The sequence below is a fragment of the Lemur catta genome, chromosome 24 (assembly GCF_020740605.2).
Source record: "Lemur catta isolate mLemCat1 chromosome 24, mLemCat1.pri, whole genome shotgun sequence".
Taxonomy (NCBI): domain Eukaryota; kingdom Metazoa; phylum Chordata; class Mammalia; order Primates; family Lemuridae; genus Lemur; species Lemur catta.
This window is the reverse complement of record NC_059151.1, coordinates 15280318-15293483: the sequence shown is the minus strand read 5'-3', so window position 1 is coordinate 15293483 and position 13166 is coordinate 15280318. Positions and strand designations below refer to the sequence as shown.

General features: G+C 48.4%; 1 pseudogene; it reads left to right on the top strand.

The window, feature by feature from the left end:
• LOC123627277 overlaps positions 1-13166 on the top strand; it is a 38760-nt pseudogene that overhangs the window by 4071 nt on the left and 21523 nt on the right.

The window sequence follows — 13166 nt, the reverse complement described above, 5'->3', positions numbered from 1 at the left end:
TCTGGGGAGCTGCCTCCCAGGCAGAAGGAGCAGCAAGTGCCTGAGTCCCAGAGTCCGAAACTAGCTGGATGGACTTAGGGACCCAGAGAGGGCGACTGTGTCCGAAAGGGCCTTGGGATGAAGAGTGCTGACTAACGAGGTCCGGGAAGTAGGTGGGGGCCAGGTTTACTTCTAAGAACAGGAGCGTCAGAGGAGTTTAAGCAGGGAGAAGTGCGATTGGACCTTTGTTTTTTTTGTGTTTTTTTTTTTTTGAGACAGAGCCTTGCTCTGTTGCCTGGGCTAGAGTGAGTGCCATGGCGTCAGCCTAGCTCACAGCAACCTCAGACTCCTGGGCTTAAGCGATCCTCCTGCCTCAGCCTCCCGAGTAGCTGGGACTACAGGCATGCGCCACCATGCCCGGCTAATTTTTTCTATATATTTTTAGTTGGCCAGATAATTTATTTCTATTTTTAGTAGAGACGGGGTCTCACTCTTGCTCAGGCTGGTCTCGAACTCCTGACTTCGAGCAATCCACTCTCCTCGGCCTCCCAGAGTGCTAGGATTACAGGCATGAGCCACCGCGCCCGGCCCTGGACCTTTGTTTTAGAAGCTCAGTCTGGCTGCTGTGTAGAGAATGGACCACAGGAGGGCAAGAGGGAAAGCAGAGTGGCCAGTCTAAGGTGTTAGGACCAGTGTCGTCATTAGTGTTTGTGCAGCTTATCTAGCGGTGAATTATGATGTTACATCAATCCTTGTATCTAGATTTTTTGCACACTTGTGTAATTACTAGTCCTTAAGACAAATTTCTAGAAGTGGAATCACTGGGGCAAAGGACAAACGTGTTTAAAATTCTGATCCTGTTGCTCAGCCACTTTGCAGAAAGGTGCCTACTGATCTTCACTCCCACCAGCACCGCGTGACAGTCCCAGTCTTCTGAACCACACCAATGCTGTATGTCGTAAGATCTCCTATCCTTGCCAATCTGGAAGGTGAAAACCCGCCCAGTGACGGCTCAGTTACGGAGTGGGGGAGATGTGGTTTGACAGCACTTTGCACGAAGGATCATGGGGATCATTGTTGACAACAGCAGGAACTGGGGGATGTAGCACCCTGCCAAACACACACAGCAGAACCAACCCAGACTCCGTTTATGTAGCCTCTGGAGGGCGTAGTCCCAGCTGTGCACCCTGGTGTTTGTGTCTGGATCCAGCATTTCTTGAAGGATATCTGCAAACTGGCGAGTATTCCAAGGTTAGTTAGCAGCCAGTGTAATTCGACAGACTCGCGGGCAGAGCTGGGGTAGGGGAGGCTGGAGTCGTTTAATTTTGGAAAGGGAAAACTTTGGAGAAATGCAGTCATGCCCTTGCACTGTTGGAAGGGCTGCCTCATGGAAGAGAATGTAGCAGAGGCTGTGTTGCCCCTGAGGACAGGTAGTCATTTAAAGCAAGGACAGAATCTCTGACTCAACATGGGGAAGATGGTTTTTAACAATTAGGACAACCGGTGAAAATGGAGAAGTCCTTGTTGCTGGAAGTATTCCAGCGGAAGTAAATGGTGACGTCTCCAGTCTGCTTCGGGACAGCACTTGCAAGAACTTTAAGAGAGGTTCAAGAAAATTATAAAGTTTTAAAAAGAAGTTACTGTATAATTTACACCCTGTATCTCTTAACTAAAATATTTTAAGTACCAATCCCAAATATAAGCAATTTGAAAGAAAGAAGTGAAATGACTGCTTTGTTAGATCACTGTGTGTGTGTTCTTTTCAGACATATGAAGATGCACGACAAGGACCCTAACAGTGCCACAGCCGCAGCTCCTCCGTCTCCGCTGAAGCGCAGGCGGCTGTCCTCCAAGGGGAAACTGAGTCACGATGGCGAGTCAGAGAGAGAAGACCCAGCACCAGCTAAAAAGGTCCTCTCGGCTCCCAGCACAGACGCGCCTCTTCAGGGGACTGTCGTCGGCGTCCCCACCCGACAGCCGTCCAGTTCTGGGACTGGCCTTCGGGGCGAGGACCTGCTCCCGGGAGGGGCTGGGCTTCCCCCTCAGCGAGGACGGGGTGGGCCGCACCGGATGCTGGTCGCTCGGTTCCCGGCGGGACGGGGACCGCTCGGTGGGCCGTCCGGCTAACAGGGGGGTTTCCTCACCTCTTCAGCACTAACACCTGTGCTCGGCGGGGGCTCGGCCGGGAAGGCTGTGCAGCTCGGTGGAGACTCAGCCCCTCCAGGCAGCCTCCCGTCCCCTGGCCCTGCAGCAGCTGGCGAGGGGACGGCTGGTGGAAAGAGGTCCCCGGCACCCTATGTGGAGGTGAACGGCCCGTCCCCGGCCGGCGGCTCTGTCTGTAACTGTTGCCAGGCGGGTGGGCTGCCGTCTGGAAAGCAAAAGGAGTTGATTGCAGAACATAATTTCCCTTTTCTCCTCTCTGCTCTGCCGTTCCCCACAATAGCCTGCTATCGCAGGAGGCCCGGGCCGCCCGAGCCTGCGGGGCCTCGCCAGGCGGTGACCTGGGACGGTCGCTGGTGGGAGAGAGTGTTGTTAACCCAGAACTAAAATAGACACCAGCTCCATTCCAAACCCCGAGGGCAGCAGAACCACAGAGGGATGCTCCCAGCTCAGACAGAAAGTTCGTGACTCCGAACAGCTGTTGCCGTCTCTCTCCTGCCCTCGTCTCCCTTCCCCGCCCACCAGAGCTGGCACGGTGCCCGCTGTTCCTTAATGAAAAGCGCTGGAAATCCAAACTCCTGTGAACACCGAGTCCGTTTGCCCTCGACCCGCTGTGCTGCCAGGGAACGAAGCGTTGGTGTGGGACAAAAGGAAGACACGGAGCTGCCTGTAGAGATGCTCGCTCTTAGGGCCGGGTATTGGTTGCACCTGGCACGACCAGCAGTAAATCATCCCCCTCCACACAGCTCCTGAGACGAGGGAAGAAGGCAGGGAAGGGGGCAGTGTCGGGTCTCTAGGGAGCTGGTGTTTGGGATCAGAGGCGAGGGACCGAGTGTTCAGAGAGCAGGTGGGTGCACAGAGGTCCCCTGTGTGAAGGCTTCCCTGGGCACTGAACACCTTGCTGGCTATCCGAATAGAAGAGTGGTGGCCGCACCTGCTGTGAGTGAAGTCAGCTGGGGGGAGAGTCCAGCTCAGCACTGGCCAGGAACAGTAGAATCCAAGCTGTGAGTGTCATTTGAAATCTTCTAGTAGCCGTGTTTTAAAAAGTAAAAAGAAACAGACAAAGTGAATAATGCTTTATTGATTACACAATATAGTGAAAATATGTCAATTTTTATACTGATTAAATAAAAATTATTATCGATGTGGTTTACATTCTCACTTTCATATACCGACTCTTTGAAATCCAGCGTGTGTGGTGCAATCCCAGCCCACCTCGATACGAGCCAGCCACAATTCAAGTGCTTAACAGCCCGCAGAGCAGGTTTCAGACAAGCCACCTATGCTGGGGTGGGCACGGAGGGCCCTGTCTTGTGTGTGAATGCCTCGTCTCTGGGCCAGGTGGGGTGGTGGCTGGATGGTCACCGTGTCAATGCAGCTGCTGCTGAGGCTGAGACTTGGCCAAAGTTCTTGTACAATCTTAGATGTCTCCTCGATTAAAGGAGATCATGTAATAAGTAATGTTCACATTATTTCAGTTAAAATATATCTAACAAGCGATGCAGTCCTTCCTGTGTGCCAGGCACTTGCCCAGGCTTGAGGACAACAGTAGCGTTTGAGACATGGACTATAGGCTCGTCAGACAACTAGCAAATGGGTGGTTGGTTATAAAACAAAGTGCGGGGCAGATTCAGGGTCAAGAAGGGCATGTTCTGCCCGTTGTCCAGGCAGAGGGGTCTGGTCGGTGCAAAGCTTCTCTTTCAGGCTTTACAGCAGAGGTTGTGGTGCTTCACTGTGTTTCCTCCTGGTCTAGGGCCTCCTCCATCCGGTCACATTATCGATCTTGGTCGTCTCTGAAGTGATTTTAAAGATCAAGGCGGTGCCCTCAAATCTGTGTCAGGAATTGGTACGTGGGCAGCCCAAGGGGGCTCTGGCCAGCACCCCTGGCTCCTTGAGTGGGGTGCGGGAGCGTTGCTGCAGCTGGGAGGACAGGCTGAGGGCCACCCCTCTGCCATGCGTATTAACAGTGCGGCCACCAGAGGGAGATGCTGGAAGCTTCTTTCTTCTGAATTATTCACTGTTCCAAGGAATGTTCACCTCCCTTCACTGCACACCCACCACCTGCAGAGAGACCCTAAGACTCATCCACATGGCATTGGTCCCACCTTTGTTGAATGGCATCTGAAAAATAGGGAGAAGGTATAACAAAATATGTGTCAGCATCTTTCATTTAAGAGTCTAGGGATCTGAGGCTTGGCCAGGTGGAAACATTTAAAACACTTCTGGGAGCTGTGGACTGGGGGCCTTCTGGGAGGGGAGGATTCCTTCTCCAGCCGGCAGGTAGAGGCACCCTGGTCAGGACTTCCCTGTCCCCCACCCCACCCAAGGGCCAGAGTGGGGACTAGCCCAGGCCTTGTGAGGTCCCTCCGACTCTGCCCCGTGCTGCAGCCACACTGCTTTGGCTCAGCAGTCGGAGCAGGGCACTGGGCTGCGGTGTGCAGATTCCTGGGGTGCGGGAAGGGAGGGCTACCTGGCCAGGGCCCTGTCACAGGGCCATCACTGTGGCTCGCAGCAACTGGGAGAGATTAGTGCAGCTGTTGGATGTCAGTTCTCTGCCCTGGGATGGGCAGAGGAGGGTGGGCTGAGGGGAGAGGAATGTCTGAGCCGGGTGGGGCTCCAGGGGAGAGGTTGTTTGTACTTACTCCTTCTGGCCTCTGGAGACAGAACAGGAAAAAACGAAGCATGAAATCCCTTTTAAGAAGCAATGCCAGTCTCTCGATTAAAACACTATAATGAGGAAGGAATTCAGTATCTCAAGGAAGTGGCCAATTTGAATTGCAGCCTCTCAGCAGGTATTTCGCAGGTTCTGCTGATTGGGGTTGCAAAGAGTGGGAGCAGCAGCGTTAGGAAGTGCTCCCTGCTGAGCCATGTGGGCACCAAGGATGCTGCACAGGTCATGGCAGTAGCTGGAGTGACTGCAAATAGCTGTCCTCCGAATGTGCAGTGTCCAGAGTGGAGTGAAGCCAGCTGGTTCCATGGCCGTCTCTGTGACCTCGGCGAGTGGGGGCTCAGTTTCCCCATCTGGAAAATAGATTTGAAGACTGTTGTAAGGATAGAGAGGGAAAATTCACAATCCTCAGGCTGTAACAGATAACAAACTGCTTTCTTCTGATACTATTATTTAGGATGCGTGTCTTTTTTAATATTTTAAACCTTCTAACATGTTAATGTTTGTTGTGCCACTCTGTGGTCATCCCATTTTAATGGAATTGAGGAGTTAAATTCCCAGGGCTTCTCCCAAGTACGATGTCCTTCACATAGGACATGAAAGCAATTTGTCCTTCACTCTTTATTTTTATAAAGAGCCGCTTTTATCTAGTTTCGCTTCAGTAAAGACTGGGAAACCAAGTCGCTATTTAAGTCTGATTTGAGGCCTGCCTCCCAAGTTTTGTAATCCAACTGTGTTGAAAAGCAGATATTTAGAAACTTGAAGGGACTTGACACCTTGAAATAATAGAACCACGTGTCATTTTCTGTAAGATTGTTGGGGAAACCTGGGATTCTAAAGAAATCAGTTTTCTGAAGTTTGCAATTTGCCAATGCAGTTTTTCAAAAATATGTTTAGTGTCTTAAAAACAAAAAAAATTAACCCATTTTTGCTGATTAGGGGAGGTCATGTGTCTGCCCTCAGCTGCGGCAGTGGGGGAACTGATGGAATTATGTAACAGTGAGGAGGCCTCAAGGAAACACCTGAGAGGTTTATTATCTCTTTGGGCTGCTCTGTTAAGCCTTTTTTGTTGCCTTCAGGGTTTTCCTCTTGTGCTGGAGAGTTAAGGTCACCAGATGATAAAATGTTACTGTAGCAAGCACTTGAGGGAGCTAATCTTAAAATTCTTTAGCCACAAGGTTAAGAAGAAGAAGAAAAGAAGACTTTTGGTGTCCTTGTTTTCTATTTCTATAAATCACATTGCTGATGAATTTGCCTTCGGGCTTGACCCTTAATCTGTAGCATGTATACATGCTCCCTCCCCATTTTAGGCACTTCCTGAAGGTTATTTGGGCAACTGCTCCGCTCCAGTTAGTGGTTACAGATTCCAGATTCATTTCAGGGCTGATGCTTTTAATGGTGCTGGTTGTTCCTGATAAGTAACATAGCCCTACTGTGAGCTGTCGCAATGCTGGCTTTATTTGGGGCTGGGTCTTTACCATTTCTCCTTATAAAGAAAGAAGAATATCCCGTGTTCTTATAAGAACATTTGCTGTCAAAAGAACAGATATCTTAGTGCAGTGCCCTGTCTAATTAGGCATGCTCTAAGACAGTGAGTTCTCAGTTCAATGACTTTTTAAAAATTTGATTTTACCGTTTTTTTTTTTTTTAGGACCGAGAGTGAATCTGAGTGTAGACGAGAACATTATTTGTTGCATTAAAGTGTTTTGAGAATTGAAAGGACAAAACCTCAGCCAACCAATGAGAGTGTTTCCTTGACCTGTGGGAGCTGGTTCATTCCACCCTTCATCTTGCTGTCCCCTCTGCCTTTGGTGACTCAAGGCATGTGGTCAAGCAGTGGCTGACAGGGTTGGGTCTCTGTGACTCCAGGACAGAGTGGAGTTCGGCCCTTGTGGGAGTCAGACTTCTCTGACCACAGTAGCATTGTGCTCTTTCCTGCCTGGCAAAAGCCAGAGCCAGTGTGCTGTGGGGTTTTGCTTGTCTGTTTGATTTTTGAAGAAGAGACAGGAAGGGCTGTGGATATGAGAGTTTAGAACTAATTCTTGCTGTTGACAGCACCTGCCTACACCACTGACAACTGAAAGGTACTTCTCTAAGCACATGTCAAAGGCTCTCTCTGGTCATGGGCCCCCAACCCCCAGTGATGGAAGCCACATGGAAACTTGGCTCGCCTCATGCTGCTGGGAGGCGTTTCCTTCCCCTGGGTCCCCAGGCTCCCCCTCTCTGTGCTTCACACCCCCAGGACCCTCGGTGACAAGCGGTGCTGCGGGAAGCAGGGAGGGAGGAGATAAGCTGCAGGCAGCTGCTTCCCCTCCGCACGCCCAGCACCACAGCCCTCCCCTGCCACCCACTCCTCAGAACGGCTGCAGCCCCTGCTCCCCGAAACAGACTGCCACAGCCGAGCGGGACCCCACAGTTCTGGGGCTGGGGTGGCATACCTGGGGGTGGGGAATGGTCAGAGCCACGCCAGCATTCTAAATTAAAATTGCTCGTCCTCCTTCAGAAACGTTGGCTGACGTGCTAGAATTCAGGCGTTTTCTGGGTGAAATCGGATCTTGTGCACTGCCTTGGGATACAGAGACAATTATTTCTGTGAGCAGTGGTTTGGAGCTCACGTATTCTGAGCAGCTTCTGTAAGCTGAGGTTGGGCTGAATGTCCGTCTTGCGGTCCATGTGTAATCTCACCGTCAACTGTCATTTGGAGGCTTGTCCACTGAGGAATTTTTTTTTCCTTTCCTGAGAGTAACCTATTTCCATATGTGATTTTTAAAAGAAAAAGAAAGTTTTGTTTTTAGAAAGGTCTATGGGGTTTCTTTATTTTTTTTTTTTTTTAATATATTTTTTTTTATTTCAGCTCATCATGGGGGTACATAAGTTCAGATCATATACATTGTCCCTGTCCCGCCCATCCCCCCGAGTCAGAGTCCCAAGCGCGTCCGCTCCCACTCTCCAGACAGTGCGCCTGGCACTCGCCATGTATTCATACCTCGATCCCCTCCCCCCCCACCTCCCCGGGTCTGCACCCTCAAGCATGACCATTCCCCAGAGGGTGCGCAATGCACTCGTCATGTAGGCAAACACCCATCCCCTCCCCTCCCCCCCCCCATCCCAGTCTGATATCCAATTGGTATCCTTCCCTGATGTACATTTAGGTGATGATCAGGGAAACCAGTTTTCTGGTGAGTACATGTGATGCTTGTTTTTCCATTCTTTGGATACTTCACTTAGTATAATGGGTTCCAGCTCTCTCCAGGAGAACCAAAGAGATGTCGTATCATCGTTATTTCTTATAGCTGAGTAGTACTCCATGGTATATAATGGATTAGTAAACTGTGGTATATGTATACTATGGGGTTTCTTTAAATCCTACAGATAGATACCCTTTCCACAAAATACATTGACCTTACTGACGGTGGAGCTAGTTTCCGTTTGGAAAAGTTGCCCTCAGTGTGCAGCATAGGGCAGTCTCTATTGCCAGAAAATCAAAAGGCAGCCAGTCAGATTTGTGCAATTTCCCTCTGGCACGTTGTCAAGGTCTCTTGCAAATGAAGTTTGTCCTACAGCTCTCCCCTCTCCTGTGACTCTGAGTGTAGTTCTACCCCATCTAAGTATTTTGTAATCATGCTCTTTATAAGTTCTCGGCAGGGTTGAATTACACACCACAACAGGGGTGAGGAGGAAGTTGTGGGGACCACTGGCCAATGCAGGGGTCTTAATGAAGGCAGACTTAATGAAGCCCAAGTGAGGTCTGCAAATACCCTGGTGCCTGCCGCTGGCTCTGCATCCAGCAACTTGGTCCACAGATTTACAATGACCTCCATTGTCCTTGAAGAGCTGCTTAGAAACAAGGTTGCAAAGCGTTCTCCCAGGGGCCTTGGGAAGGCTGGTTGAACCTGAGTGTCTCTGCCTGATAAAGGATGATCCAAATGTTTCTGGGCGATGGTTTTCTGCTGGTTTTATTTAAGATCTATCAGCAGGTGCCGAGTGAGGCAGGGAGGCAGGTCTTTTTCTGTGGGTGTTTCTTTCTTCCTTTTAACCAACCCCGTGGTGTGCTTCTGGTTTCAAAGAAGGATTTTTGTTTTCCCTGCCACTTTGGAGCCACTTGGTTGTGAGATGACATTCTGTATCTTTTCAGAAGTGAAATAAGAGCTCCTTGGTTGAAATCCCACGTGAAAGAAGGTGCGGCGTGTGCCTCCAGACCGTGCTTAGCGTCTGTGAGGAAGCCGAGCGCGTGTGCGGGCCGGGGGAGCGAGCCCTTTTCTCTGAGAGGCAGGTGAAAAGCAGGTGGGACAGGACAGAGGGCTGGCCAGAAAGAACAATAATTTCTCCCCATGAGTCTCAAGATTACACAGAAGAGTGAGGTCGATTGTGAAGTTCTTGAGAAAAGAAAGAACACATCCATTTGAAATTAAAACTCAGGTTTTCTTGCATTTTCATATTTGCTAAAACGTTCCAGGAAATGGGCTTTTCCTCATTTCTTTTTTCTCCTAGCAAGATAAAATAATAGTTAAATTTGGAATTGCACCTAGCAGTCTTCAAAGCACTTTGTTATCTGTTACTCGCTGTGACTGCAGAGATCTCCCTGTTACAGATGAGAAGGGAAACTGAGGCTTGGAGAAGAAAGGGGAAAGATTACAAAGATGAGTATTGGCAGTTTCTATTCTCTGGGAGCTCTAATAGGCTTGTAGCTTAAGATGTTTCCAGATTCTAGATTCTTGCACTTAATTCTCACTATAATTTGTTTCCCAAACTTGTCTAAGAGTCAGCTGGTGTGCCTATTCATGTACAGATTCTTACACCCATCCTCCAGTTACTCTGATTTCAACAGGTCTGGGGTGGGATCCAGGAATCTGCCTTTTTAACAGGGTCATCAGGGGATCTTATCTCAAGCACGTTTGGGAAATTTTACATAGCCAGCAACTAAAATTCAGACAAAGTCACACAATCTGAACTCCCCACTCCCACCCTAGTGACTGTGGTCCCTGAGCCCATCCGCCTGCCCCTCACTGCTCCACAGCTGCCTCCCACAGGGACACAGAGCCGTGATTGGTACGGGGTAGTTTTGCCATATGCTGATTGAGCACCTGCTACGTGTGAATCTCTGTCCAGAAACAGGAGGGATTAGAGAGTGAGTGAGAGAATAGAGGAAGAGATAGACACAGAGATAAGTGATGAAAGCTCCATGTTGTTAAAAATTCATTGCTGCCATAGAGGCACAGCACATTCTAAATCTAATTGCCATAATAAGAGGCATTCTCCATTCCCTCTGCAAAACCTACTTGTTGATGTCACACTAAGTATTCATAGCCATTCGGCTATGCACGAATACAGCAGTCTCAAAAATGGAGAGTGTTCAGGAGGATCTCCGGGGCATGGGGAGGAAAAATAGAACTTTTTTAAATCTCATCTTTTAAAAAATTTCTACTTTTATATTTTATAATATACCTGGCACATTATGTATATACATGCTAATATATGTTATTTGTATAAATGCATATGCAGATATATACACACATACACATTTCTCAGTTAAACAGCAAACAGATACAGGCCACACACTCAAAAATTATTTTACTGGTAAGATATGGTTCACAGCTCAGGATGTTTGCAGCTCACTTCTCAGGCCCACCTGCCCCCGTTTTGTAGTTGACTTCCATGCTACCGAGAGTCAGTATTATTTCTTCCCAGCCTGTTTGTGTCGGTAACACTTGTAATCATTTACTATAATTTAATTAAATTTTATGTAAGCCAGTGAAATATTGTTTAAGAAAAGAAGAGTCTCTGTAGAAACTTAAGTTGGAAAGGCTTGTTTGCAGTGCACATTGGAAAGAAAGTTTTTTTAACTGCTGTCAAATTTAGGATAGGTGAGCTACCTGTGCACAGTTGAGAGAAATGATCGTAAAAATCTAGGGTTGTGCTTTAGCTTGGTTTGTAAAAATCTGAGTTCTTGCTCCACTTTAAAGAGTGTAAAACTGGAAATCAAAGATATTGTATTGTGAATATGATTCATGCAGTAACGATGACATGGAACTTTAGTCAGTGGAACAAGACTCAAACACGAGTCCTCGGCCCCCCCAGAAGTCTGGCGAATGTCTGCACGGTGGGTTCTGTGGTGTGCTGGGTGGATTCTGTGAAGTAGCGGTGAACACTGAACCACTGCTCCTAGGGTTAGGTTCCTGAGAGCCTCGTCACATTTTCATCAGCTGATCAATATATAACCTTGTTTTTTGTGTGTTTCTGTTCAAAGGTACCTTATTTAATATATATTGTTGATTCACTAACATTGGACTCAGTGGCCGATAGCACCATCCCTTGTGCCTGGATGAAGCTCATGTAACACACATGCTTTTCTTCACAAGGCACATCCCGTGGCCTCGTTTGCTTAGGGACATCAGACAGCACTTCCACTACTCCTGGGGACATTTTAAACATTGAAATCACCAGCAAAAAAGGCACAAAAATGTGAAAACCATGGCACAGAATAGATAGCAAAGGGACATTTATGTACAGCATGAGCTGAAATGAAGGCGGAGTAGTGTCTTCCTACCTCAGCTAGAAACGTGTGCGTCAGGCAACCCAAATTATCATGACTCTGCACATGTCTGTGATGACCGCAAAAGCACCACAAGTATTGATTTTGGATTTACAAGTAAATTTTAGCAAATAGGTGAATTTGTAAATACAGAGTCCATAATAGTAAGGATCATTATTTTGTGATAGTCATTTATGTTTACATTAAATACATAATGGCATGTTAATTTAAACAAATCATGTGTGTATGTGTTTGGTTAAATACAATATTTAAGGTGTGTATGATTTATTTTGTGAGCTCTTCTTTTGACTGGTCTGATTAGCAAACCTTCTCTGCCAGCTGGAGTCCCGCTGTACTCAGGAGAGGCGTGCTGGGGATACATGCAGGACTGCAGGTGTGGCCGAGTGACCACAGACTCACTCATTCTCACTGACATTTTTTATCTCACTGGATCATTCAGATGAAATGAGTATAGGTGTGTGTCGCAATGCCCCAGCATCCAGGACAGTGCACGGCACTAATAAAAATTAATTTAAAGCACTCTGCAAATACTCTACACAAAATATAGGTAGTAAATGCTAATTATTACAAGAAGAGTGAATTATTGTAGACTTCGGGGGGAAACACCTGCAGGATCCTCGGGGTGACAGGTCTCGCTGCCTTTATACTTGGCTTGGCTTGAGTCTTTCTTCCCTCTCCTCCCTGTTCTCACCTCTCAGGGAAGGCACAGGCCAACTTCCAGGCCCCACAGCTCCCCGGACTCTCTGGGGTTCATAAAGTGCCAAGCCAGAAGGTGCCATAGGCATAAGCGCCCAGCCTGCCCCAAGTATAAATCCCACATTTGTGGAGGCTTCCTGAGCCCCAGCCCCTCGTGTGTTGGGTGTGCTGGAAGAAACACGGTCTTGCTGAGGCAGTGGGCCTCTTCATGCTGCATGTGCCACGAGGGCATTCCGTGTAGGGATTTGCCTTCTGGAGTTTTTATGAATTGACCCCCCACATACACCTGCTACAGATAGTGGTCTGGACATTGTTAAAGCTTGGGAAAAGAGGCAAAAAAGTCAGCCCACTCCGTCAGCCATTTGTTATGTGATATTTCTCTCATCTAGACATATTAAGGAATGTTTCAAACATACACAAAAGTAGAGAGAACAATCGGAACCCCCATATACCCTCATTCAGTTTCAGGAATTATTAGCTCATAGCCAAGTTTGTCCCGTCTCTTCCCCAACCCAGATAATTTCAAAACAAATCAAAGGTACCCCATATTTCATTTATAAATACTCATTACATATCTGATTCAGACATTTCTGTCATCTTTCAGTCCATACAGAGCATTCAGCTGACGGGCGACAAGATGATGGTTTGGTGACCATGCGGAGTGTGCAGCTGAGCTTGAGCTGGGGGGCCTGACGTTGGGGTGGTGGAAGAGAGGGAGCTCCATCTCCAGGGCAGCCTCCGAGGGTCACCCTCCCCGCAGCTTGGAGCCTTGAGCATGTTCTAGCCAGGAAAACAACCTGCGTGTTCTGCTTCCCTGCTGAATCTGTCTCACAGCCTGTGACTCAGACCTCTGGGAACTTAGGCATCTGGGCTCCCAGCTTGAGGATTTCCAGTCCCTAAAAGTGTTCTGGGTTATCTGGATCCATCCTTTCCCCGGTGCCTTGACCACACTGGTGAGCTCAGCAGAATTCCCTCAAAAGAAGCGTTGTGTTATGCGTGGCCCGTGGGAACCCCACGTTCTAAATGCGGTTGGCTGATGGCAGGAATCTCCGTGGGGAGAGGAGCCGGGAGAGGTGGCTGCGTGGTGGGATTGAGTCTGCCGCACCCGCC